General features: G+C 46.4%; 1 protein-coding gene across 2 annotated transcripts in view; it reads left to right on the top strand.

Moving 5' to 3' along the window:
* foxo3b (forkhead box O3b) overlaps positions 1-26,205 on the top strand; it is a 45,852-nt gene that overhangs the window by 1,767 nt on the left and 17,880 nt on the right. The gene's annotated exons all lie outside the window — the stretch shown is intronic.

Consider the following 26,205-nt stretch of genomic DNA (forward strand, 5'->3'; position numbering starts at 1 on the left):
AAAAAACGATTTGTAAAGTTTCTAGTAGCCAGACAGTCTGGACCATGTGTGTACTCTATGCTATTTTAAGTCACTTAATCCAGTTAGACGCCTAGAGATTGATTGGCTACAATTACAGAAGTAATTAGAGTGCAGCGCTACAATTTATACAGATTTCAGAGTAAAGAACAAAACATTGGTGTAAGGTAACCAGTTACCTGCTCTGGGCCATCGAGCTGGGAATGACACCTATCAGGGAAATCGTATCGAAATGTGAATCCTATAAGCATTAGCCTATATTCTGGGTCGGGTAGGCTGTCGGTCTACAGCCAAGGTAGTTAACACTGCTGTTGGGGAATTACATAACGACGTGGAAGACCACTATCTCGGGGGAACAGCAGCGGTTGGACTACCTACTGTGTGTCGCCAGGGCCTACCCGTGGAACTTAAGGAAACGATCGCTGGTGAGAGGCGCTTAAGCGCTTAGGTCACGGGTCAAAGCTTACTGCAGTGTCCTGTGAACTGGTCTTATTGGCCACAAAAATGTAATATGCTGTTATCGAGAGGGACAAGGTATCTGTGATTCAGAGGCAGACCCTCCCCAAGTAAACTATGCGCCGCAGGCGAGTGACCAGACCAAGGCCATGTTCATTGTCACCCCGCGGTGCTGACCCTTATAGAATTTCCGGCATGTTGGGGGAGGGGCTGGCGGTTCGGGTGTTCATCTTTCAGTGGCCATAAAAAACGTGAACAGGCAGAACGCGGGAACATAGATGTCGTTACCACTTGATCCCCGTGGCTATGACTTTTATAGTTCTGTCATTAGGCTTTTCGATCACACAAACTCCAGCTGTTGCTGCTTTTTAAAAGTGTACATGTGTCTGTTGGCTTTAAAACGGGATCTGTGTTTATCCGACCTGCTCGATTCAGAATAGCTTGTAGCTCACAGAAAGCGCAACCACTGCTAGACCCATTTTATAGCAAACACTGCGTGTGTTTCAAATACCGCCAAAAAAGTCACCAAGGCGCGTTCCCGAGTACGTGGAAGCAGAGCTTTATCCATCATCATGACAATCAGGCCAGAGTAGTTTAATATGTTTCAACTAAGGTCACTAGCTTTAAGGTATCAACATGGCTTGGCTACTGGCGTTAGGAGGGGAAAAATACAATGAAACTAGAGAGGACGTTTTGTGGCAGGTGTTCAGACGGCCCTAGAGCAACCCTGGTGTTTTCACAGTCCTGCTTTCAGTTTGTGATTTCACTCACATAAACTATTGGGTTTCAGGACTGAGAGGTTAGTATGTAGGTTTAGGTTTCACACAGGTGATCTGGGAGAGCTGGCTTTGTTGAGGAGATTTGCTGAGCAAATCCCAGTAATCCCTGTGGGTTCCTTGCTCACTGAATGACGTCACCCAGGAGACAGCGCTGGGTCGTGTCTTATAATGAAGGATATCTATGATCAGCGTAGCCCATTCTGTGCTCTCAACTCCAGCATCGGCCTATAGCGTTCCAAATCATAATGCAAACAAATCAATCACATTTATTGGAAGCACATAACGCCATATCTTAGCAATATTCCATTCAACACAGTTGCTAGTGAAATATAAGAAGTCTGTCTAGTCCATCTTGGTTTAATTCCAGGAGAGACTCTCTCCCTCCAGTTGCTCCACAGGGAATGTAACAGCTTGACTGCTGTCCGGAGGTAAAATACTATTTGAGCTGTTGTCAAAATGTGCTAACAGTTGCTGTTGTATGGCAGTGCAAAGAGAGGCGCATTTAAACATACCCAGAGCACTGTTGAAGTTCATGTCAGGAACTTTTGCTAAAACTTTTTTAACTCCCATTTGTGCTGGATGTGCATAGGTGGGGAAAAATCTGAATATAAAAGAAATTCTACTAAGATAGCCTTGCAGAAAATTTGGTAATGAGTGAATGCGTTATTGCGTCGGCACTTTTTAAATGTTCTAGTCCGCAAGCCAGCACCTTGCTTAACCAGGTGTCCTCCACCTCCAGACTGTTTGGGGAAAAGACACCTTCCTATTTTCTGACATTCAATTCACCATTGAAAAGAAGGCCTATTTCATTCCACCTCAGCGACAAGTCAAAGGCCACTATGATGATAAAGCATTTGAATGCTTTTTCAAGTGAAAGGCATCTTAAAGTAACTAGATAAATCAAATGACGCTAAATCAGATGAGTTTGATTAATCCAAAAATTGCGTTATTGATTATAATGCTGGACCAACCCTGTGTGTGTGTGTGTGTGTGTGTGTGTGTGTGTGTGTGTGTGTGTGTGTGTATCTGTGTCATTGTTCCTCACGATGATGAACTTTGAGCCCCTGTGCGTTACTTAACTCTCCCAACAGGCAGCTCAGCTCAGAGTCCAGCCCTCCTTAACAGCTGCAGAGCAGAGATCCAGTCTCAGGGTCAGTTCTATCTCTGACACAACCCAGGGATATAAATACACAAAACACATGAACGGCTGTGAAATGAACACACTCATAAAATCTCACAGACATGCCCGTGCGTGTGTGTCCTTCGAGATAACAAACATGTGTCTGGGCATGTTGGAATGTAGTGTCCAGATCGTGTATGAGAACTGGAACATTGGTTGGATTTCCAATATTGCAGCTGTCACAGGCTCATTGTTCGCTTTGTGGTGTGTTTATACTGTATTCAACTTGGAGGAATATGTTTTATATTTATATTATATATTAAGTTATTGTTCATTTAATCACCAAAACGTTTCGTGTCACTGCGTTATTGCAGTATACACTGAATGGGTTTAGTCAAATACCAGGGCTGCCAGAAGCAGTCGAACCATTGTATCTGTTTACAGTGGCTTTAGATTTATCCCAGTCTGCCGGCAGCATCCATGACCCACACACACGGTGGAAAACATCACCAGTCGACATTTACCTCCTCCTGTTAAACCCCATGGTACAGAACTGAATTGAAACATGCGATTCTAAAATTACTTCTGATACCTTGTGTGTCCCATCTCCAACCTTCATTTTGTCCGGGGGCGTATATTAAATATCCCTATAAACCGGCAGAGCTGGATGATGATTATCATTTTAATGGCCTTCCCTCCCTTTAGCGTGCTGGAGGTGTTGATCCACCAGCCCCGCAATGATTAGTTGCCCTATCGAGAAAGGGAGGTGTATAACACTGGGGGGATGGCGGGACGAACAAAGGCCATTAGGCCTTCGTTGGATATCTCTCGGTGATGACGGGCCGGTAGCGCAGAGGTTGTTAGGGTGCTGTAGTCAGTGTATGTGCGTGTACACAATATTTTTCAGTCCGGAGTCAGTGAGACGGGCATTAACAATACATGTTGGTTCTAAGAGAAAGGCATTTTAATGCAACGCCACGGTGTGGATTTGTCTACGTGGCGGGCCGGGCCGATTGCACCTTACCGCCGCAGCTTCTGAGACCAACTGCGAAGAGACGCCGAAAGCATACGGGAGGCTTGTGCAGGCATAACGTCGTGGGGAAAATGTAGTGGAGTTCCGGCTCTATATGCTAGGGATTTGATTGCTACTCTGAGAAAGGGGGGTATGGTGTGTGCGTGCTGCTCGCACCCTGGCTGTAGGAGCACAATCCAGGAGAATCCTTAAAGATTTGTCATCGTGCCAACCCTGAGTAATCGAAGCCAAAGCAATAAAATAAAAAAGTGTGTGTGTGTGTGGGGGGGGGTTAACAAGAGTGGGACTGTGGGTGTTTGAGGGGCGAGGGAGGCGGCAGGGGAGCCAGGTTACGGGAACCTTTTGCCCCAGGGCTTCCTTCCCCGAATAGCGTCAACAATCGTTGGACACCGAAGCTGCTGCCCTATTCCCCCGGGGTTCACTATCCCAGGTCGCATTCCAATCGAAAGGGAAAGCTACGCACTGCGTCATCGTTTTAAGGTAGACCAATGATGTCACCATGTTGGGATTTCACCAACGACCACCAGTGAGGGCTTGACACACCCACACACACCCCTACCCACGGGTCATAAGGGGACATTAATTGAAAAAAAAACTCCATGACCAGTTTGAACAGTATTCCCCATCCTTTCTATTTTAACCCATGTCTCAGCTCTGCACTGGTCAAAGCTTCTTTTCATTTATTCAATGCTCTCTGGATTATTTCAGATTACTATTCATTCTTGAGAGCGTTCTCCCTGCTGGATGGGGAGCTAACCCTCTTTCTGTTCCCCCCAGCCCTCTTTCTTTCAGAACTGTGTGCTTATCTGTCTCTTTTATTCTCTCTTCTCATTTCATCTGTCAAAATCACTCTGGCTACTTCTCTCACTCACTCACTCACTCACTCACTCACTCACTCACTCACTCACTCACACACACACACACACACACACACACACACACACACACACACACACACACACACACAGACACACAAACACGCAGTCCTTGAAGTGTACCCTCTTTAGTCTCTAATTAATTAATATACATCTTCTTAGCTTCCTGTCTGCACCCACAATGTTCAATTTTTCCTATATTCAATTCTCCATTCCATGCTTTTTTGTTTGTTGTTGCTATCAATCAAATCTGTGTGAGAGAATGTGAGCGATCGCGTGTGGGCTTCCACCTCACTTTAACCGAGGTTCCGAAAAGGCTTGGTGTGTGTTCCCTCAGTATGCTCTGGGGAGTCTGATAGCATCTCACTAACATTCACTCCCATGTCTCAGACAGATCAGACTGAAAATAGGGATGTGGTTAGACCAGCACGCTCAGGTGCAATGTGTGTGTGTGTGTGTGCGTGTGGTTTGCGTCCATGCACCAGCCAGGTTTGCCAGATATATGTGGTCACGGATGGCACACAATGCAAGGCAAGCAGTCTTAAAGAAACGTCAACTAGACTGCATATTGAGACATACAAATAGTGTCAACAAGTTCATCTGATTTGATTCTGGGGAGGAAGGTAACAGGTCTTATTCACAAAATCCTGAAGTATCTTTATATGAATGTTATATTGCATTGAATCCTAAAAATAGTTTTATTTATGATAAATTGCCAATATAGCACGGCTATATAGCACGGCTACTCTGCGATGCCTTGTGCATAAGAACAGCTCTGAGCCATGGTAGATTGTCCAAATAACTCACCCCCCTCATGATTTAATGCTTAAATATAAGATTGGTAGCTTCTGTATTCCAAAGCTCAATTATCAGCGGTAAGCCACACTGGCTTCCCCACTGTCCAGGCCTCTGGTTGACACACAAACATGAACACACAAGAGTGTACCAGGCGAGGAGCGAAGCAGAAGCGTCCTCAGTGTTGCGTGATTCGTGCGGAGTGTTCCATCACCCCAGATTAGAGAGGGGGAGGACGAGGTTTGTAAATGACACATTATTCAGACCATCACCATGGCGCCAAAGACACTGACTCACAGTCCACAGAGGGAGAGAGAGAAACAGAAAGAATCTTAGCTAGAGCAAGCATGCAAGCCCACACTGATACATACACACACACTCCGTCACTCTGACAGGCCCGGAGGGGAAAGTAGTCATTTGAGGGACATTAGAAGAGCCTGGCGTCTGGCAAAGGCTCCTTCCCAGTAACACTTCCTGGTCAGCACAACCCCTTTCCTGTTTCATATAAACAAAGCAGCCAGAAATGGGAGGGGTATAATGTATAGTGTCCAAGAAGTGAGCCAAATAGGGACACATTTTGCAGCCACAACTGTTTGAGATTCACCATGATGACGACAATAAGGCCGGGCTACTGCAGCAGTGCACACAGTAAAAAAAACAGCTAGGCATGTTAAACCCTGCTTGCTATTATAAACTAGTTAGCGCCCCAAGTTGAACAGTAAAAATCAATGTGATGTCATACCCATGGTATATGGTCTCATATACCACAGCTTTCAACCAATCAGGATTGAGAATTCGAATCACCTCATTTAAAATATACACTGTTGAAGACACACCACGTTTTCATGACTTATGAGTACAATGCAAACTGATAGACGGACTGGCAAGAAATTTTAAATACGGAATATCAGTCACTGATGAATTTTATAGAGAAATATTTGAAACATTAAATGAAAACATTAATTTCAGATGTCTACTGGTCTTTTTTGTTTGTTTCATATCACTCTCCGACCAGCCCCATCGCTCATAATATGTTCCTCCCAGACACAAGTGTGTCCAGATTGATTGGACCAGATTAGCATGAGATTATGCTAGATTAACTATTTGAAGCTATCCCTCCCACTTGCTGCACGAGGAGCCTTCTTGTGGCTAGCCACACAGCAAATGTGTGGCTGGTGCTCTTAAACCAATTGTAAAGACACTCCACCACACTATACCCATTAGTCCTCCGACAAGGGGTGGCCTGCAATAAATAAATAAAAATGAATTCTACTATTCTAACTCTCTAAAAAATGTATAAGTCAACTGAGTAAAAAAATGCATGTACCAGATCCCAGGGGCCATGGGTTGCTCTTCGCTATTCTTAATAGACCATAAACTATCAAAGAAAGTTGACTGCAGTAGAAACACTCCCAGATTTACTATGAAAAGATGGGACTGACGTCAACAACCAGCTTGTCACAACCTCTGAGTCACATCCAAAAAAGTGTGACATTGTCTATATTAGAGGCCTTTGCTAGTTAGATGATATCTGTCATTAAAACGGTAGAATGTCTTTCATTCTCTTGCTTCTCAGAGACCTACAACGTGTTGTAGTGCCCTGGTTTTCCTCACATCCGCAGAGAGTTTCTCTGATTGGTTGGGGGTCAGGAGATCAGGGTCATGGTTAACTACAAACTGACTGGGCCTCCATCCGCAGCCATTGTCAAACAGCTGACCCAGGGTCAGTTTTATAGCAGGCTCTGGCCTGTCTTCATTAAGACACAACCGTGTTCCCGGACATTGTGTCGGGGGGGGGGGGGGTTAGGTGGTGTTGGAGGGGCTCAAGGGATGAATGAGGGCTATTGTGAGACTGTGCACAGTTACTGAGCACTAAAACAGAGAACGAAGGCTTATGGTAATGGATTATGGTCTATCAAGTGTGTGTGTGAGTGCATAAGACGAAAGTAATGGGGATGAAAGGGAAAGACTTTTCTGTTTTCATGGGTAATTTGCAAGAATTGAACACGTGCTCTACTTTGAGTAGTACTAAGGGTGTCTGATGTTACCCGCTCCAGTGCGTTCCGTGTGGGTCGTTGTTGCCACAAACAAATTGAGATCCCAGACAAAAGCTGAAAGAATGTCAAGTACCAACTCCCCTTACAACTTTGTTTTTAACATCTTAGCTCATGGTACTATCAACTGACCGAATCTCTTAGCTCACAGCTCTATGAACCAACTGAATCTTTTTTAGCTCACAGCACTATCAACCGACAGAATCTCTTAGCTTGCAGCACTATCAACCGGCAGAATCTTTCTTAGCTCACAGCACTGTGTACCGACCAAATCTTTCTTAGCTCACAGCACTATCAATCAACAAAAATGTCCCTCTTTGTAATATTACTGTAGCTGTGAATTCCCGCTTTTCATGATGTGACCCAAAAAAATAGGTCGGCCCTAGGCACAGGGGATGAGGTCATGCTCCTGTGCCGCTGAGCTGAGGACGAACAGCGTTGTCCTTCTTAATCATTTGGTCCCGTCGTATCGCTCGCTTATCGGTCCATGTTTATGAGCCTTTGGCACACATCTGCAGGAGGGTCGAATAGGGGTCAGCGTGATAGGACGTGTGGAGACAGGACAGGAGAGATAGGGCCCGTAATATAATGAGCCCAGTGAGGCTGGTTGCCTGACTCTAATTGCTGATATTATACAATCCCTGGGAAATATTTTGGTTGTCCTTGTGACCTGGTAACTCAGGGATTGGTTGTGGTTGTTTGTTCCCCCCCATATAGGTATCTAATGAAAATAATAGGTTTGATAATGTTTCCTTGTTACGGTTGGGAACACATTCTCATTTACAGCAATGATCCGGGGGATCGTTACAGTGGGAGGAGAGGGATCTATCGTCCAATAGGATTGGATTGGGGTTCAGGGACGGCATAGTTTGTTTGAGCAACACACCTCTTCCCACTATCCTTGAATCTGAAATTCCGCTCGGGTGTGTTGCATTGAAGACGGCCGTCAGATACATGGATGGATGAATGGATGGCATTAATTAATCTGTTGATTTACAGAGTGGTTAAATGTGCTGTAGAAGGAAGGGTTTGACATTGAACAGTACTGCAGGTTTTCTAGCATGTTCTAGGACGGGGACCATGAATATACTGAATAGGATAAAACCTTTTTTTTTCTTCTCCCAAGTCTTTCTTTCTTTACATCTTTTCATCTCTCTCTCCTGCTATGCTGTTTTTCATCCGACACAGGCGGCTGGATAGGAAAAAAGAGCTGTGTAGTGTGTAGCGTGTGTGTGTCTCAATGCTTATGGGGGCATGAAATCGCTCCAGAGCCCCAAGGCACATTGGGTGCTGTTCTAGCCAGACACTGAGCCTTCCACTCTGTCTGTTTTACACACACACACACACACACACACACACACACACCCCGGCAATATCTCTCTTTCTCTTTTCTATACTGTCACTGCTATTCTATGGGTCCTTGTCCTACTGGGTGAGTCATCAACATTCATCCATTCCACTCCTAGCCCTAAAGGCATGCCATCTGTTAATCAATTGGGTGCTGCTAGAGGGGGTAACTGATACAGGCCGTGGCTGTGACCTCACCCCCTGTAGACCCTGTTGGCCCGCTCGCCAGGATTCTGTGTTTGATTCCCATGGGCGACCGGTAAGAAGAGAAATATGAAAACTTATGCAGTGCGGTCTGCTAAATGACAAATGGTAATGACACACACACACACACACAGACAGTAAATTCAGGGCAAAGGGGCAAGGTAACTCATCAGCATTGAGTTGCAAAATACACCTCTCGGTTTCATCAGCTGAGCTCACACATGCAACACAGACAAATGTACTAACACACCCATATAAGGTCCCTTGGAAACAACACACACACATACACACAGATGCCAATATTAGACTCTGAGCTCTTTCCCAGCACCTATCCTCTTTCGTCCTTACACCCGTACATATGCACACACACACACACACACACACTTCTGGGTCTGGGCTCTTGGTTTCCACGCTCCACTCTGGGGGTCCTCTGACTTTCAGGGGCTCCAATAGCCCCGGCTTTGTGTTCTTTGTTAATCTACATCTATCAGCAGTGTGTGTGTGTGTGTGTGTGTGGAACCTAGGGGAAAGCCTTCGTCTCAGCTGTTGTTATTGTACATTTTCACTCAAATATCCTCACTCTCTCAGCTTTTTTTCTCCTTTTTTCCTTCTTCCTTTTTGTGTGTGAAGGCCCAGTTCCTGGTGACATGTGGGCCCCTCGCTTAGTTTTTCTCCCTTTCTGTTTTTCACTCTCTCTCTCTGTCTTTGCCCCCCCCCCCCCCCCCCCATAAGGTATCTCAAATTCATTTTAGAATTGTTTCAACTTAATCCAGAATCGTTTTTAGAAGGGAGTTCAATGTGAATGTGGGCTGTGGCGATGTTACCTTGACTTTGTGCGGAAACAAAAACCTGGCAATATCTTTAAAATCTTTACCTGGGCTACGTTCAACTTCGATCATTGTAATACAGTTAGGTTCAATGGTTAAATGAAGGAATTATGTTTTGGGGGAGGCTAAACAAGAAGAGGTTTTTGTGTTGGATTGAACAACGAGCCCCAAAAAATCCCATGCCTACTTGGCTGTAGTGGTGCTCACATTTGTCCCTAGTGGCCGGTTTAAAAGTCAAATATTGACAATTTGGGGATTTGGACGAATGTCTAAGTTTGCAGTTGATCCATATTGATTCTTTCTCGCCCCCCCCCATCTCTCTTCTGTATTTCTTCTTTCTTTTGTTTTTCACTCTCATTTTCCAACGCGTGGTAGTTCACTCCGTTCCAGCCGTTACTATAATAATGACATCCAACACGTGGTAGTTCACTCCGTTCCAGCCGTTACTATAATAATGACATCCAACGCGTGGTAGTTCACTCCGTTCCAGCCGTTACTATAATAATGACATCCAACGCGTGGTAGTTCACTCCGTTCCAGCCGTTACTATAATAATGACATCCAACACGTGGTAGTTCACTCCGTTCCAGCCGTTACTATAATAATGACATCCAACGCGTGGTAGTTCACTCCGTTCCAGCCGTTACTATAATAATGACATCCAACGCGTGGTAGTTCACTCCGTTCCAGCCGTTACTATAATAATGACATCCAACGCGTGGTAGTTCACTCCGTTCCAGCCGTTACTATAATAATGACATCCAACGCGTGGTAGTTCACTCCGTTCCAGCCGTTTCTATAAGCCGTCGTCCCCTCACCGTCCTCCCGGGGGGTTTCTTTTTCACCATGGTACAGAAGCTGAAAAGGTGACACTCCTGCAGTAATAGTGCAGTTTTTGCCCAGGATTTCCCTCTCCCTTTGTTTGGCTGGCAACCCTGATGAAGAGCACTCACCGCGACGGTTGGTGTAGTTGAGAGTTTGCCGCACTGCTCCGTAGGGTGGCAGGACGCAGACGAGCGGTGCGAAGTGGGCTCTCCTGGCCGTGACGGCATTGCGTGAATTTCTGCCGTCGGCCGTGGTGTCTGAGCCTTCTCGGGCCTCCGCCTCAGAGGGGTTATGCAACAGTAAGGTTCTGACAGGGCAACGAGGGGCTCTGTAAATGGACTCTTTGTCATAACAAAAGTGACTGGTGTCCACAAGCGGCCCGGGAGGGATCTTAGCGCATCTGTGCGCCCCCCCCCACCCTCTCCCCCCAAGTAGATGGGTCAATATTGGTCAGGAATCCATTTTCATATGAGCACTTCAGTTAAACTCTGCATAATTTATGGAGCCCCATCAATAGGTTTAGTCGTCTACTGATACGCCCATACAAGAAGAGAAGGGAGAGACAGAGTGAGAGACTGAGAGAGGGAAGTACATGAAGGAGATGTGGGGAGGAGAAAACTGAGAGGAAGGAGAGAACTGAGAGCAATGAGAGAGAGAGAGAGAGAGAGAGAGAGGGTGTGGAGGAGAAAAAGGAGAGAAACGAGAGAGGGAAGGAGAAAGGGAGAGAGAAGGGTAGGACTGAGAGGAGGGTGGAGGAGAGAAAGGAGGAAAAAGAAGGGAGGAGGAAGAGGCTTCAGGTGTCCTGAGGGAGTAGGCTGTTGATTATCACAGTCCGATGACATCACTGCACTGCTGAAAGGCTTTTAGTCTGATTCATTTAGTGTGTGCGCGCATGCGCACTCCATCCTGATCTTCACGTGTGGACCACTCCGTCTGTCCATGTGCATGACGTGTGTATTCCTCTCTGAAACCATCTCTCAACTGCAGAGCATTTTGACTCCCCTCTCCTACCCACAATCCATCCCATGCAGTGACACCATAACCGCGTGACCCCTGGCTGGTGAAATATGGTTCCTGTCTCGTTCCCCTCCTATCCATCCCTGCGTTTGGGTTTGTTCTTCTTTTCCTATTCTTCTCTGACTTTAGTGCTTTTTTCTGCTTCCCTTTTCCCCCCATTTTTTGCAGCCGCAGCAGAAAGATGCCAGGTTTTCTTCAGTAAATAGAAAGGGGAAGTGGGTAGAGAGCAATAAGGAGTCCTGTGCACTGTCTGGCCAGGTGAAACCTTGCCCAATCCACTAGTAGCTCCGTGTCTGTCCTTTTCCATTAATGATTTCTCTTAATTTGGTTCTCTTTAGAAGAATGGAACACAACTTTTTCATTTGTGTTGTAATTAATATATTTTTTTCATTATTATTGTGGAACCACTGGATAGGCTCAGAAACAGACACTAAGTTAAGGGGGCAGAAATGTATAGGGCTCATGGAGGGGGTCTTGGTCTGGAAAGGGGCTCTGGGTCACTTATCTAGTCTCATTTCAGCTTCCATTACAGGATGCTTCTGCTTGGTTGCTTTTGCTGTCGGTTTGGTGTTTGTTGAAGGTCGTCAGGGAATCTTTGTTGAAGGTCGTCAGGGAATCTTTGTTGAAGGTCATCAGGGAATCTTTTTTTTTTTTCTGTGTACAAGAGCAGAATGCAGAAGGAGAGCGTGTCAACGGCATTGCCGACAGAGACGCAAAATGAAGTTGGTGTTATTGGGTGATAGTGTCACCACCACCACCTCTAAAGGACCGCGGTAACCTTTCAGTCCCTTTTCATACCCGACATCTGTGTTGGTTTCACAGAACGTGCTAGATTGAGCCATGTTGCACCAGCCAGAGTGAAGCCATCCTACTGTTTGATGAGACTGGTCTGTGCCTCCCCTGTGGCATGTAGATGCACGGTTAAGGTTTTTTACCTCTTTCCATTAAGATATCTCTCACCTTTTCACTTCCTGTCACACTTTCTGTTGCTCTCTGTCGCGTGCATGCTCTCTTTATTGAGGTGAGTCTGAAGTTTCTGTTGTTGGTAAGTCTCCACTCAGTGAACACAAAACACAGACGGACATGACACATATCAGGCTGAGTACATAGTCTGCATGCTACACACCCTAACCAGTTTACTGTACCCATGGATACTGACATGTAAACTGACAAACAAAAAGTGTTCAGAAAATGTTTCCCAATCACTAGGCCCTGGACCGATTTTGGGACGTGGACAAATGCTACTGGGGCTTTCAACAAACTAAATCCCCTACCATGTAGGATGGTTAATGTTTTGAGTCTGCGCAGCCAGTAGTGCATATTTGACTCCCTGAATAATTTTTGTGATGAAGTCACACCCACAACCCATGCTGATTGGATTGCCTGAATTCCAATCTCGTCTCTGACATTTTAACCGCATCCCTAGCACTGGAAGTGTGAGGAAATTAGAGATTAAGGTCAAATAACTTAGCAAACAACAAAAGCCCCATTTCCTTAGCCAGCTAGCATCAGGAATAGCTCCTAGGGGCCCAAAAATTGTGGAATCAATTGGATTTAGTATTTACTCACATGACGTGCTTACTGTAAAGCTAGGAATTCATTTTCTGGACAGATGAAAAGTGACCATTGTGGTCTGTCAAATCAAAAGAAATACCAGTAGATGCTCTATTTTTGCCAGACTGCGTAAGCGGAGCCGGCCTAGAAGAGAGAATGTCTCTTACTGACTGACTGAGTGCCTGGTGGATATTAGGATTTCTTCAGGATAGACTAACATTTTGCTGGCTACACGATTGTCTTGTCTTTTCAGTTGATGAAAAAGTCAGTTATTGTTAATGTTAATGCGTGACAAAATTATATAATGTCAAGAGGCTATACTGACACCTAGTAAATGTATAGCTTGGTGGCGTAGTGGTTAAAGACACAGCCTTTCCCATGGGTGACCAAGGTTTGAATCTTGGGAAGGCAACAACGTTCAACACTTTTTATTGCAGGCTTGCCTGGTTTCTTGTTCATGTCTCTTGTGCCGGTTGCTGTAAAAATGTTTGTTCTCCAGTCTGCAGTGGAAGAAATGTTTGAAAGGCCTTCGTCTAGATGCCAGAAATAAATGGGGAGTTACACTTGATTAGTATGTTCCAGACTCAATGTAAACTTTCCTAAGGTCAATGAACCCATTTAGGCTAACTTGTTTTCATGAGAGCCCAGAATACTCTTAGCTTTCTTTCTATTGATAGTTTGTATTTTTGGTGGTTCCTAAGAATCTTAAATGCCCACGTGAATGCTCAAGTAACCAGGAAACACATGGCACAGACTGTGCTAGGCTAAAAAAGGCTAGCCTTAGTCTGGCCTGTATGGCAAGGAATAAAACAGGGACAGATATAGGGTGCTAATCTGCTCTTTAGCATTAGTTAGCATTAGCCCTCCTGCCTTGTCTGCAGACAGTGGTACCAGGAGATAGCAAAATATCAGGAAGGAGGGAATGAATGAGGGATACTGTCTGGGCCACGTTATGCTTCCCAGATCTTTTTCTGTCTTTTTTCCCTCCCCTTTTCATCCTGCCTCTCTTTCTTTCCTCTGCTTGCTTTCTCCCAATGTGTGTAATTACTGAGAACTGTACAGGCTATGGAGACAGTGTGAGAGCGCAGTGGTGGGCAGCACACCCCATTGGCTGGCTTGCACTCCACCCCCCACGCATGATTGGCCGGAGGCCTTAAAGTAAGACTCAATCAGCTGGGGGGAAACGTATGTAGGTCAGTGTGTAGCTATGTGGGCTGCGCTTCTCTTTCGCTCTCTCTCTCTCTCTCCCTCTCCCCCTCCTCCACTCAACTGAACTACCCGGTTGTGTTAATTGGCTGCGTTCCAGCTTTGCCATTGTGAAGCGAGAGAAGACTGAAGCAATAGGAAAGGGTAAATAAGAAGATGGAGGAGGAGGAGGAGGAGGTGCGGGAAGTAGGAGATGATGGGGGGAAAGCAGTGGCTCCAAGCTCTGTGCCCTGTTACATCGCTGGGTAGTTCAGGGTGCCGGCCACACTCAGCCAGCTGAAAGTGGCTGGAGGAAACCCAACACTGTTTACCACTGGACAAACTGCACTGGATGTTCTGTCTCTGACAGGGGGAGAGAAGGGGGTGGGGGGGGGGGGGGGGGGAGGAGGGGAGCCCTCAAAAGAGTTGGGGGCGGGGCTGAGATTTACCTGAGAAAGCTGAGAGGGCAGCGGGAGTGGGAAAGCAGCTTGCTATTTTTCCTTGAAAACCCTGCATCCGTTCTCCCACGTCCCGCACAAGGGGATGTGTTTTAACCGCACCCGAATGGCAACACGTACGCTGGCGGCCCTCGTGGAGTCTCTGCCCTCCCCACTCCCCCGCCCCACCATAAAGGGCCTGAGGAGGAGCTGCTAGACTTGACTGTTTAAGGCTGCTGTTCAGCCTAGCTCTGGGACCTGAATAATTCACACTAACCCAAATTCTCATTACAATCTCTTCTCCCTTCTACCCCTGGCGTGCACGCATACACACACAGAGGCGTGCACGCATACACACACAGAGGCGTGCACACTTTTCACCCCCCGTCCTCAGTCCTGAGGCAGTGCCATAACCCAGACAGGGAAAGGCAGACAAAATATAGTCTAGTAGTTTTAACTTTACTGCTCCCTCAGCAGCATTGCTGTCTGTCTGCGTACTTCACATTAAAAGCCCCCCCCCCCTCCTCTCCTCTCCCTGTCTGCAAATGTTTACACTCCTCTAACTATTTGAAATTAAAAGCCTAGTGCTGTTCATTACACTCACATCATCGTTAAACGTCTAAATGTACACAGAGAGACCCTGACATACACAGGACCCATGCCAGTGCTGGTGGTCTAGCTGTGATGGCCGTGTGACCTGCGACATCCCATGGTTCAAAGAGAGACGGACTGCTCCCCTGGTTGGCTTGGCCGGCATTGAATTATTCAATAGGCTGTCAGGCGCACACACACACACTTAACGGCGGAGTGACTTTGCCCTGACTTTACCCACTTAATGTGTTAGCCAGAAGGTGAATCAGTCTACTGTACAAAAAGAGAGACGGGCCAGACGACAGCTTTTTACTCTGTCTGCCTCTCTCTGACTGACTTCCTGTCCCGGACTGAATGACTGACTGACTTGCTGGCTGACTGTCTCTGACTGACTTGCTGGCTGACTGTCTCTGACTGACTTGCTGACTGACTGTCTCTGACTGACTTGCTGACTGACTGTCTCTGGCTGACTGTCTCTGGCTGACTTGCTGGCTGACTGTCTCTGACTGACTTGCTGACTGACTGTCTCTGGCTGACTGTCTCTGACTGGCTTGCTGGCTGACTGTCTCTCTCTGACTGACTGACTGACTGAATAGAACAAAGAGATACTTTGGAAAAGCTTTTTTTTCTGACAACTCCTCTAGATCAGCAACAGAGCTGCTGAGGAGAAGTGTTGGCTGATGTTAGTCCGGTTACGAACGTGCTGTAACAGCCCTTCCAACACTGTCTCTGACGCCCATGTGACACCACGTGATTCAAAGCTACATCAGGTCGTTCAGGAGCTTGTGAGCCAAGTCGCCAGTGACCAAATGCCCAGCCTTTTTGTCGATAAATGGGTTTCCCCTTTTTTGTGACTAATTCTATTACTGGCCGTGTGATTCAGCTGGTTACTGACTGTAGGAGTTGTGTTCTGTCCTGGCTGGCTGTACGAGGCTGTTTGTTACTGACTGTGGGAGCTGAGTCCTGGCTGGCTGTATGAGGCTGTTTGTTACTGACTGTAGGAGCTGTGTCCTGGCTGGCTGGCTGTATGGGGCTGTTTGTTACTGACTGTAGGAGCTGTTTCCTGGCTGGGCCTTGATGATCTGCCTGATGGGGGAAAATGTGTACATACGGTCAACCAGTCAGCTGTCGAGGGATGTGAAACCACAAACTCACTTCTGCTATTTAGATGTTCCCATTTTAATCTATGGTCGTACAGTGTGTGTCAACATACATTAATGCTCTCTCTCTCCCTCTGTCTTTCCTTCTCTCTCGGTCAAGTACCTTCAAAAGTCAGTGGAATTGAATAGGAACTTCCCACTAAGAGACCTGTGGGTGTGTTTTTGTGTCTCAGTGGGGGGTTAGGGTGACTTGCAGCTCTGGTTTTTCTGGTCAACTGGGAGCTGCCGTGTTCACTGGAATAAAAAGAGGCCCTCTCAGCTAAAAGCTTGTCAGCGCTCCGATCTCTGCCTCTCCCCCCACCTCCAGTTTATGAGGACTTGGCACACACTCCGAAGGATTACCAGGCACACCTTTTTGAGACGCTCTGAGCCTCAAAAGCTTTTCAGTCACCTGGGTGTGTGTGTGTGTGTGTGTGTGTGTGTGTGTGTGTGTGTGTGGGTGGGGGGGGGGCTATAGAGAGGACAGAGAAAACGAGGCGAGCCGTTTGAGTTATTGTTCTCCACTGAGAAAAGAGCAGAGAACTTGGCCTTGTGCCAGCCAGTACCAGAACACTGCTTCTGTTATGGGATCCCACTCAGAAACAACCTTTTCACAAAGAGGGGGAGGGAGGAGTGAGAGAGTGAGAGTCAGCGTCAGCCCATTAACACCACTAATCAGTCCACAGCAAAGTCACAGCCTGCTTGAACAGAGCAATACGCAACCATAAAGCAACATATTCCAACACACTGCATGATGTTAGGAAACCCTATAGATAGAAGGACGATGGTGTAGAAATCTGCCATGGAACAATTAGCCAAAAGCAGATTCCATCTTTACTACACATCTTCCTGAATGAATTATTTCAAATAGAAAACTATACTTTTTTTTAAGCTGTCAGCCATCATACCAAAAAATCCTAGCAGAAAAACAACAGAAGTACAACAATGAGAAATTGTTTGATTTAAGAATGTGAAAACATCTATCCAGAATGTTTGGCCACTGGTTGTGAAAGTGGCGCTGTTGAGCCAAAACAGTTCCCTGGCAATGACAATGTTATTTATTATTAGACCTTTATTACAACAGCACATACTGAGAGGTTAGGGTGGTCCTTATTTGTGATAGACCTGTATGTGTCTGATCACAATGGGACACCCTGTACCTTTGTTCTTACTTATGACATTATGACAACATTTAGGGTTCCTACATGAGAATATAAGCCTATGGGACTTATGCAGTAACACATTAAACTGTAACTAAACATTTTCATGTACACCAGGACCTGTGTGTGATTGTGTGTTTGAGATAAAAGGCTTAAATACCACAAGAAAATGTTGTTGAACTTGTGCATAAAAAAACTATTTCTGTACTTTCTGCCTTTCTGATATACATTATGTCTAATAGCAATCTCAAAAACTAATTGAATCTCCATAAACCTTTTAATATTACTTTTATACCAAAATCTATCAAATGCAAGGGTGCCTTATTTCAAATATGAAGTAATATATTTTACATGCCGATAAGGATAGGCCCAATGGCAAAGGTTTGTATTGTATATTGGGGGGGGTCAGGGTCAGTTAATCCAAAGATATTCATTATTTTCCAGCGGGGTCACATTGACCTGTCTTTAATATTGTGCGGGGTCATTAACCCCCTACCCCCCCTTAATTCTACACCCCTGGACCGGCCTAACCAAGGTGTCTTACAGCTGGGCCCTGCGTATACGTGTTTACACATACAGGTCTATTTTACAGCTGGGCCCTGCGTATACGTGTTTACACATACAGGTCTATTTTACAGCTGGGCCCTGCTTATACGTGTTCACACATACAGGTCTATTTTACAGCTGGGCCCTGCGTATACGTGTTTACACATACAGGTCTATTTTACAGCTGGGCCCTGTTTATACGTGTTCACACATACAGGTCTATTTTACAGCTGGGCCCTGCTTATACGTGTTCACACATACAGGTCTATTTTACAGCTGGGCCCTGCGTATACGTGTTTACACATACAGGTCTATTTTACAGCTGGGCCCTGCGTATACGTGTTTACACATACAGGTCTATTTTACAGCTGGGCCCTGTGTATACGTGTTTACACATACAGGTGTATTTTACAGCTGGGCCCTGCGTATACGTGTTTACACATACAGGTCTATTTTACAGCTGGCCCTGCGTATACGTGTTTACACATACAGGTCTATTTTACAGCTGGGCCCTGCTTATATGTGTTTACACATACAGGTCTATTTTACAGCTGGGCCCTGCGTATACGTGTTTACACATACAGGTCTCTTTTACAGCTGGGCCCTGCGTATACGTGTTTACACATACAGGTCTATTTTACAGCTGGGCCCTGCGTATACGTGTTTACACATACAGGTCTATTTTACAGCTGGGCCCTGCGTATACATGTTTACACATACAGGTCTATTTTACAGCTGGGCCCTGCGTATACGTGTTTACACATACAGGTCTATTTTACAGCTGGGCCCTGCATATACGTGTTTACACATACAGGTCTATTTTACAGCTGGGCCATGCCTATACGTGTTTACACATATAGGTCTATTTTACAGCTGGGCCCTGCGTATACGTGTTTAGACATACAGGTCTATTTTACAGCTGGGCCCTGCTTATACGTGTTTACACATACAGGTCTATTTTACAGCTGGGCCCTGCATATACGTGTTTACACATACAGGTCTATTTTACAGCTGGGCCCTGCGTATACGTGTTTACACATATATGTCTATTTTTCAGCTGAGCCCTGCGTATACGTGTTTACACATACAGGTCTATTTTACAGCTGGGCCCTGCTTATACGTGTTTACACATACAGGTCTATTTTACAGCTGGGCCCTGCGTATACGTGTTTACACATACAGGTCTATTTTACAGCTGGGCCCTGCGTATACGTGTTTACACATACAGGTCTATTTTACAGCTGGGCCCTGCGTATACGTGTTTACACATACAGGTCTATTTTACAGCTGGGCCCTGTGTATACGTGTTTACACATACAGGTGTATTTTACAGCTGGGCCCTGCGTATACGTGTTTACACATACAGGTCTATTTTACAGCTGGGCCCTGCGTATACGTGTTTACACATACAGGTCTATTTTACAGCTGGGCCCTGCGTATACGTGTTTACACATACAGGTCTATTTTACAGCTGGGCCCTGCGTATACATGTTTACACATACAGGTCTATTTTACAGCTGGGCCCTGCGTATACGTGTTTACACATACAGGTCTATTTTACAGCTGGGCCCTGCATATACGTGTTTACACATACAGGTCTATTTTACAGCTGGGCCATGCCTATACGTGTTTACACATATAGGTCTATTTTACAGCTGGGCCCTGCGTATACGTGTTTAGACATACAGGTCTATTTTACAGCTGGGCCCTGCTTATACGTGTTTACACATACAGGTCTATTTTACAGCTGGGCCCTGCATATACGTGTTTACACATACAGGTCTATTTTGCAGCTGGGCCCTGCGTATACGTGTTTACACATATAGGTCTATTTTTCAGCTGAGCCCTGCGTATACGTGTTTACACATACAGGTCTATTTTACAGCTGGGCCCTGCTTATACGTGTTTACACATACAGGTCTATTTTACAGCTGGGCCCTGCGTATACGTGTTTACACATACAGGTCTATTTTACAGCTGGGCCCTGCGTATACGTGTTTACACATACAGGTCTATTTTACAGCTGGGCCCTGCGTATACGTGTTTACACATACAGGGTTTCGTGGATATTGGGCATGGCAAAGACTGTGGGATCTCATACGTAGGTGTAACCCATGGACAGGGTCTTTGCTGAAATCAACATTGATATTACAGCCAAAAATAGGACCTGATTTTCTAAACAAATGCAATGCAGTGGACACAGTACATGGAGCATACATATCTCTCCCAAATACAAATAGCACCTCTGAAAATACAAGGTGTCTAATATATGCATACATGCGCCCTTATGTCATCAAAACCACCCACTCACCCCTTTCAAATGTCATGGCTATCTGACGTATGTCTGTTATGTCTGTTGTCCCAGTTATAGATCATGCACATAGAGTATAAACAACGAATTACACATCTGGGAGGGGGAGCGGGGCACGGAGCACAGACTTTACATAAACAAAGTGAGGTATATTTAAACAAATGCAAACAATATACTGCATGCTCTCCCTCCCACACACACACGCACGCACACACACACACACGAGGCAGTGTGCACCATACAGTTTATTAATAGAGGTGTAATATCAATACAAAGGACTGCATGTAGGGAAAACAGCTCTACTGGAGGGCTAGAGGGAGGGGACAGCAGGCGAATCAATGGAAGCCACTGTTCACCTGGCCACGTGTGTGTATATATGTGTTTGTGTGTTTTGTCACGTATGTGTCACCAAGCTACGAGTGCATAAGAAAGCAGGGACAAAGAGAGGGATGGAGGAAGGGAAGAGAGGGCCTCCTGTATCCCTGATTAACCCCCTCCGTCCCAGGGAGGAGAGAGATCCAATGCCCCCTGAACTGACTCTGCCGCAGGGTCATTAAGTCCACATGGCAAAAGCACGGAAAAGCAGTACAGTGCCTTGGGTTAGTGTAACTCCACTCAACCCCAGTGTTTCCAGTTTCCAGAACTGTCTGTGGCTCAGTATCGGTATGCCATTGGCCGGAATCTTAATGGGTGCATCTTGGATTTTCTCCTGATGACATTTAGCCGCACGTTAACGTTCGTTCCTCTTTTTGGTTTATTTCTGTCTGTCCTAGAACACGTTTTATTGGCTTGAGAAAGGTATGATGCCACAATCCTCTCAATCACTCAACAAGCTATAATTGGTTTGGTTCTCTGACAGAGACACCGAGTGACAGAGGGAGGGAGAGAGCGAAAGAGAGGATAGTGAAAGAGTTGAATACAGCCAGAACCGCCAATAAAAGCGAAAAGGGCAACCGATGAAGCGAGGTATAAATAAAATCAGGTGTGCGTGTCTCCATTTGTGCAACGCGTGGCTCAGAACGTCCCACACGTAACATCCGTGTGCATTTCTACCTGTTTAGAGAGCGCCTGTCCACACACACCCTCCCTTTCAAACAAATACACTCCAAGTTCAAGTGTGTTTGTCGTACCCACATGATGTAAATGGAGGTCACCTCTTGCTTGCTGGTTCACTGCTTCAGGAACTAAGTGATTTACAGTAAATACAAAAAAAGCTTAATGAGGAAAGAAAATCATAAGAAACCTTGAAATGAATATTAATTTCTGGTTGAGTTTATTGTATTATCCATATAGATAATACAATACAGCCCTGAACAGCAACAAGTAAGATATTTATGTATCGAGTGATTGTGCAATTTATTGACACTGCAGTATTAATAGCGTCCAGTAAGAAGCGTCTTTGTGGGCCGGAGAGGAGGAGATCTAGACCGAGGGAGGAAGTGAGGGAGGTGCAGATACAAGCTGACTGAGCAGAGCGGCAGTGCCACAACAGGGACGTATCACACGTTTTGTCGTCACTGTGGCACTGATTAGTAGTAAGCTTAGCGTAGCGATGACTCACATGCGCACAGATTAAAAAAAGGCTTGGACCCCTTGAAACACACATTCACTGTACATAGTACTGAAGGGGGTTGTGGAGCAACGGCTTTGCTTCTAAGACCAGGCCACAGGGAGAGCACCTTATCTCTCTGCTACTGCAGAACTACGAGCGAGAGAGGCGGACGAGAAGGGGTGCAGAGGGAGACCAAAGCAGCCGGAAAACCAGACCTGCTCGCTCGCAGTAACACCAGGAAGTCCTGTGACCTCTCCCTGAAGGGAGTAGTCTAGAAACCAAGGAAAAGGCCCTGTTGCTGGGGCCGCGCACACCGCTCTTCATTTAGCAGGGCCGTTCTCTCCTGCTTGCACACAAAACAAGACCAAGGCTGCTGTCTGTGCGTGTTGCTGATAAAGGCCCGCTGTTGCAATGTTTCCTCCTCTGCAGCTGCTCAGCTGGTATCAGAGGGAAAGGACCTGACAGGCCTGGAAGTGCTGAGCTCAGCACTCGCTGAGCTTATGCAGACACACGCGCACACTAAAACAGAGAAGAGAGGTCTTGTGAAATGCGAGTCAGGGTCAAGGAGATGCTTGTGATGAACCCAGGAAGATACTAACTCTTCACGTAGCACATGGTGGTGGGTAGAAAGTATTTCTCAGCCTTTTCTGCACAAGAGGAAGATCACTTGTGTTTGGGAAGCGAAGTCCCAGGTTCGGACCACCAGTAAGCCAAATCGGGGGGGAAAGTGGTACTCGTGAGCAAGCAGCGTGACGTTCTTTACATGCGCAGCTTTGACACTTCACGTGCACAGAGAATGCCTCAGACGGTCAGACAAGGCCTCCCTCAGGTCAAAGGAAAGTTGAATCCCTCTCGCGGATCAGTTACAAAGAGAATTAGTCTATGAGCTATCGATCGGGTGTGGTCCACAAATGACTACAACTACCAAACAACAATGACTTTTATAGTTAGAAGTATAAACAATCACCTCTCAATCCTGTAAAGACTTTGCAGTGTTTCTGACTGTGCGCGTACGTTGTTGCAGTTAGTCGAAGGTCAGGCTCTTTTTAGCTCGAACCAGGCCCCAATTTCAGTAGAGCAGATCCTCAGGAGGATGGCTTGCAAGGGGCCCCGGGACTTATCGCTTCCAGATGGTCTGGTCATCCAGACTTGTCTCAGCCCCAGAGGAACATACCTCATCCCCTAAACATACTCTGAACCCCACCCACTCAGTAACATTCACTACTGGGGCCGTGTCTTCATTCGATCTTCCTGCTGTTGCGGGAATCTCTCGCCAATGTTTGAAGTGCCAACATTTCTTTTGGTGTTTGAGGCTTAAAAAAAAAGTACCATAGAGTTTTGTCATTTTCACTACAGTAATGTAAACATGTATAAACCACTACAATAAACCCCCTACAACAAGTGTCTGGTCATTTCTCACAAAGAACTATGTCAAACTGGTCAAGTGAAGACCCTCGTCACATCAAAGACTGTGTCCTTCTATTGCAGTGAGTACACTTCCCAAATACCTAGAGGTTTGGTCATGTGAAATATTCAGAGATGACTAAACCAGAGTCCAGACCCACTGCCCTGCATTAGATAGCTGGAAGGTTCTAGGTCATTGAGGTGAAACGAAGCAAACATCAACAGACCTGACGCTAACTGTTGCTACCCTGCCATGTGGCCTGCTTAAAGAAAACAGTGGAAGGGCGTGGGTGAGTGCAGCGTGTTATGGAAACACAGGATCAAAAAGTCGAAACACTTCAATGTCACACGCGCACGCACACACTGGGAGCGCTGAATGAAGGAGGGTTGCATAACGACCCGGATTAGAAAAACGTGCTGAAATGCACGGAGGAAAGCATGCGCCCATGCGTGTGTGAGAGTGAGTGCGCGTATCTGAGGCAGTATGTGTTAACTGTGTGTGTTTCAGTCTGTGTGCGGGTGCATGTGGGGAAAATTGCATTCTCCAGGCTTAATATCCGGGAAGGGCTGAAGGGCAGAGGCTCTAGTTGTTTTCGGGAATCGTCTGGGAAATCCGAAGACATACCGGGAGCAAAGGGAATGAAGGGGGATTGATATTTCTGGGATGAGGCTTGTGCCCAGACACACGCCCACACAATTGCGTGCAAAGACAAACGCGTACGGGCACAGCCAATGAATGCCAGTGTTTACAGTGATATTAAACCCCAGCCGCAAACTTTAGAAGAACACCCTCCCTCTGCCCTCTCACCCATACACTCCTCTCACCCATACACTCCACTCACCCATACGCTCCTCTCACCCATACGCTCCTCTCACCCATACGCTCCTCTCACCCATACACTCCTCTCACCCATACACTCCTCTCACCCATACGCTCTTCTCAAATTCCTGTCTACATTTCGTTTCCATCTCTCCACCCACCGGAACCTCGCCCCCTTTCTCTCCTAATATGGGTTAACGGTGCTCCCCCTTCCCCCCTGTCTACGCCTGTCTCCCAGGGTTGTGGGGGCGCGTGTGTGCCTGTCTGTATCTTCTATGTCGGTCCACTGTCCATATGAAAAGGTCCCATTTCAGAGACCTCCTATGTGTGTGGGTGTTAGCAGGAAAGGCCAGAGACACTGGACCTCTGTTAACTTTCCTTTCTTTTTTTGTAGTTTGCATGTGTTCATTCACTTTGTTAGCATAAGGCTCTCTCCAGAGCTGTTCTTTCTCCGGGCCCGGACAGCGTTTGTTCGTAGTTCACTCCTCGGCCATCATGTGACGATCTGGACGAGCTCTTTTTTTAGACGTGGAAATGCAGAAATAGCCGCTGTGAGGTGATTTGTTTCGAAAGGACAGGCTGTGTTCTTGCGCCACCAGGTCACAGTGCTCGTTCGGCAGATGACACACACACTAATTTAGCAGACTTCCTCAGAGAGGCGCAGTTTTGGATGAGCTTAATGAGACACAAGAGAGCATCAGTTGTTGTTGTTCTTCTTCTGAGTTTTAGACTGGTTGTCTGTGTAAAGCACTTTGTGACAACTGTTGATGTAGAAAGGGCTTAATAAAGTCAATTGGATTTGGATAGAGACACATACTTTTCCAGGGATAGAATAAATATATCCTTGTTCCACTTTTTCTCTGTCTGAAGCAAGCCATCTGTTCATTTGGGTGCGCTTGTCTGTCCCCATCCCCCTCTCCCTATCTCTTCCCCTCTGTCTTCCTCTCCTTTCTCTCTCCTGTTCCGCCGTTGCCGCCGAGGCTCGGTGTTTGCCTAGGTCTGCCTTTCCGAGTGTGCTTGTGTTCTTTCTTGGCAGACCTGGTGGGGCTGTGGTCGTGGGACATTCTGTACTGGAACGCCAGTGATAAAGCACAGCGCGCCGCCCTGTATGCTCCACAGAGGCGCGCCGACAACCGCCAGGGGACGTTCTGTTTCTTACCGTCACGAGGAGCTTGTGCACGTCTTGGGTAGATTTCAAGGCACAGTGTTAAGGGAGGGGGGGAGGGGCTACAATAACAGCTCCGTGTGTATCTTTAGGGCTTGTGTATGTTGGGAACACATTCCCACGCTCTAGATTGGTATACGGACCAGTGTGCATGCGTGTTTTGCAGAAGCCAAACGTGTTGTCTGCAGCAAGGTGACGGAACCTTGGTGGATACACTAACCCAGTGCAGCGCCATCCGGACGAGGTGACCAACGGTGCCTGAATATCGAAGGCTCTCATTGGTCTGAATGGGTGGGCTCGGTCAGCCGACGCCCCTCCTCAGGGCAGTCCTGATTGGAGAATATGCAGGACAAACAGGAGGTCATTCAGCATGTGGCATTACGCAACAGGCCTCCAAACCACGGGACGTATGGATAGTGTGAGTGTGTGTGTGTGTTTATAAGGCTAACCTCTTAGCGGCAAGAGAAGGCGTGTCTTCGTAAAGGATCATGTCCTGCAGACTGAGAAAACAGAAAGAGGTCCAACAACCTGAGAGGGATCTAGGAGTAGTTTCCTGTGCATGTCAACTATTTACTGTCGGCTTAGCGGGTAGGTCGGTTCTAAATCTGAGATGTTTTCTCTGGGTACAGAGAGACTGAGATTAAGACGCTAGGATAAAGGATCGTGGCCATTTTCATAATCTTGACCTTCTGGTCCCCATGCAGTTTATACACACACACACAAACGGAGAGACGCCCTGGCCGGAAAGAGCACTTTTGGTTGAAGAGAATGGAATGTTCTCTTCGCTCTCCAGAACTCCGGGCATCTGGAATTGGGAGTGGTGTGTGTGTGTGTGTGTGTAGGTCACAGAATAAATAACTCCCCTTTCCATTGGTCTGGGGTTTATTTATATGTGTTGAAGACATTCAGTTAGACCTCTCACTCTTTACACCTTCTCACCATCTCTCTCCTTTCTCAGAAAACATCTTCCTCTATCCCTCTTTTACCTGTT

This window comes from Esox lucius, chromosome 18, assembly GCF_011004845.1.
Source record: "Esox lucius isolate fEsoLuc1 chromosome 18, fEsoLuc1.pri, whole genome shotgun sequence".
NCBI lineage: Eukaryota > Metazoa > Chordata > Actinopteri > Esociformes > Esocidae > Esox > Esox lucius.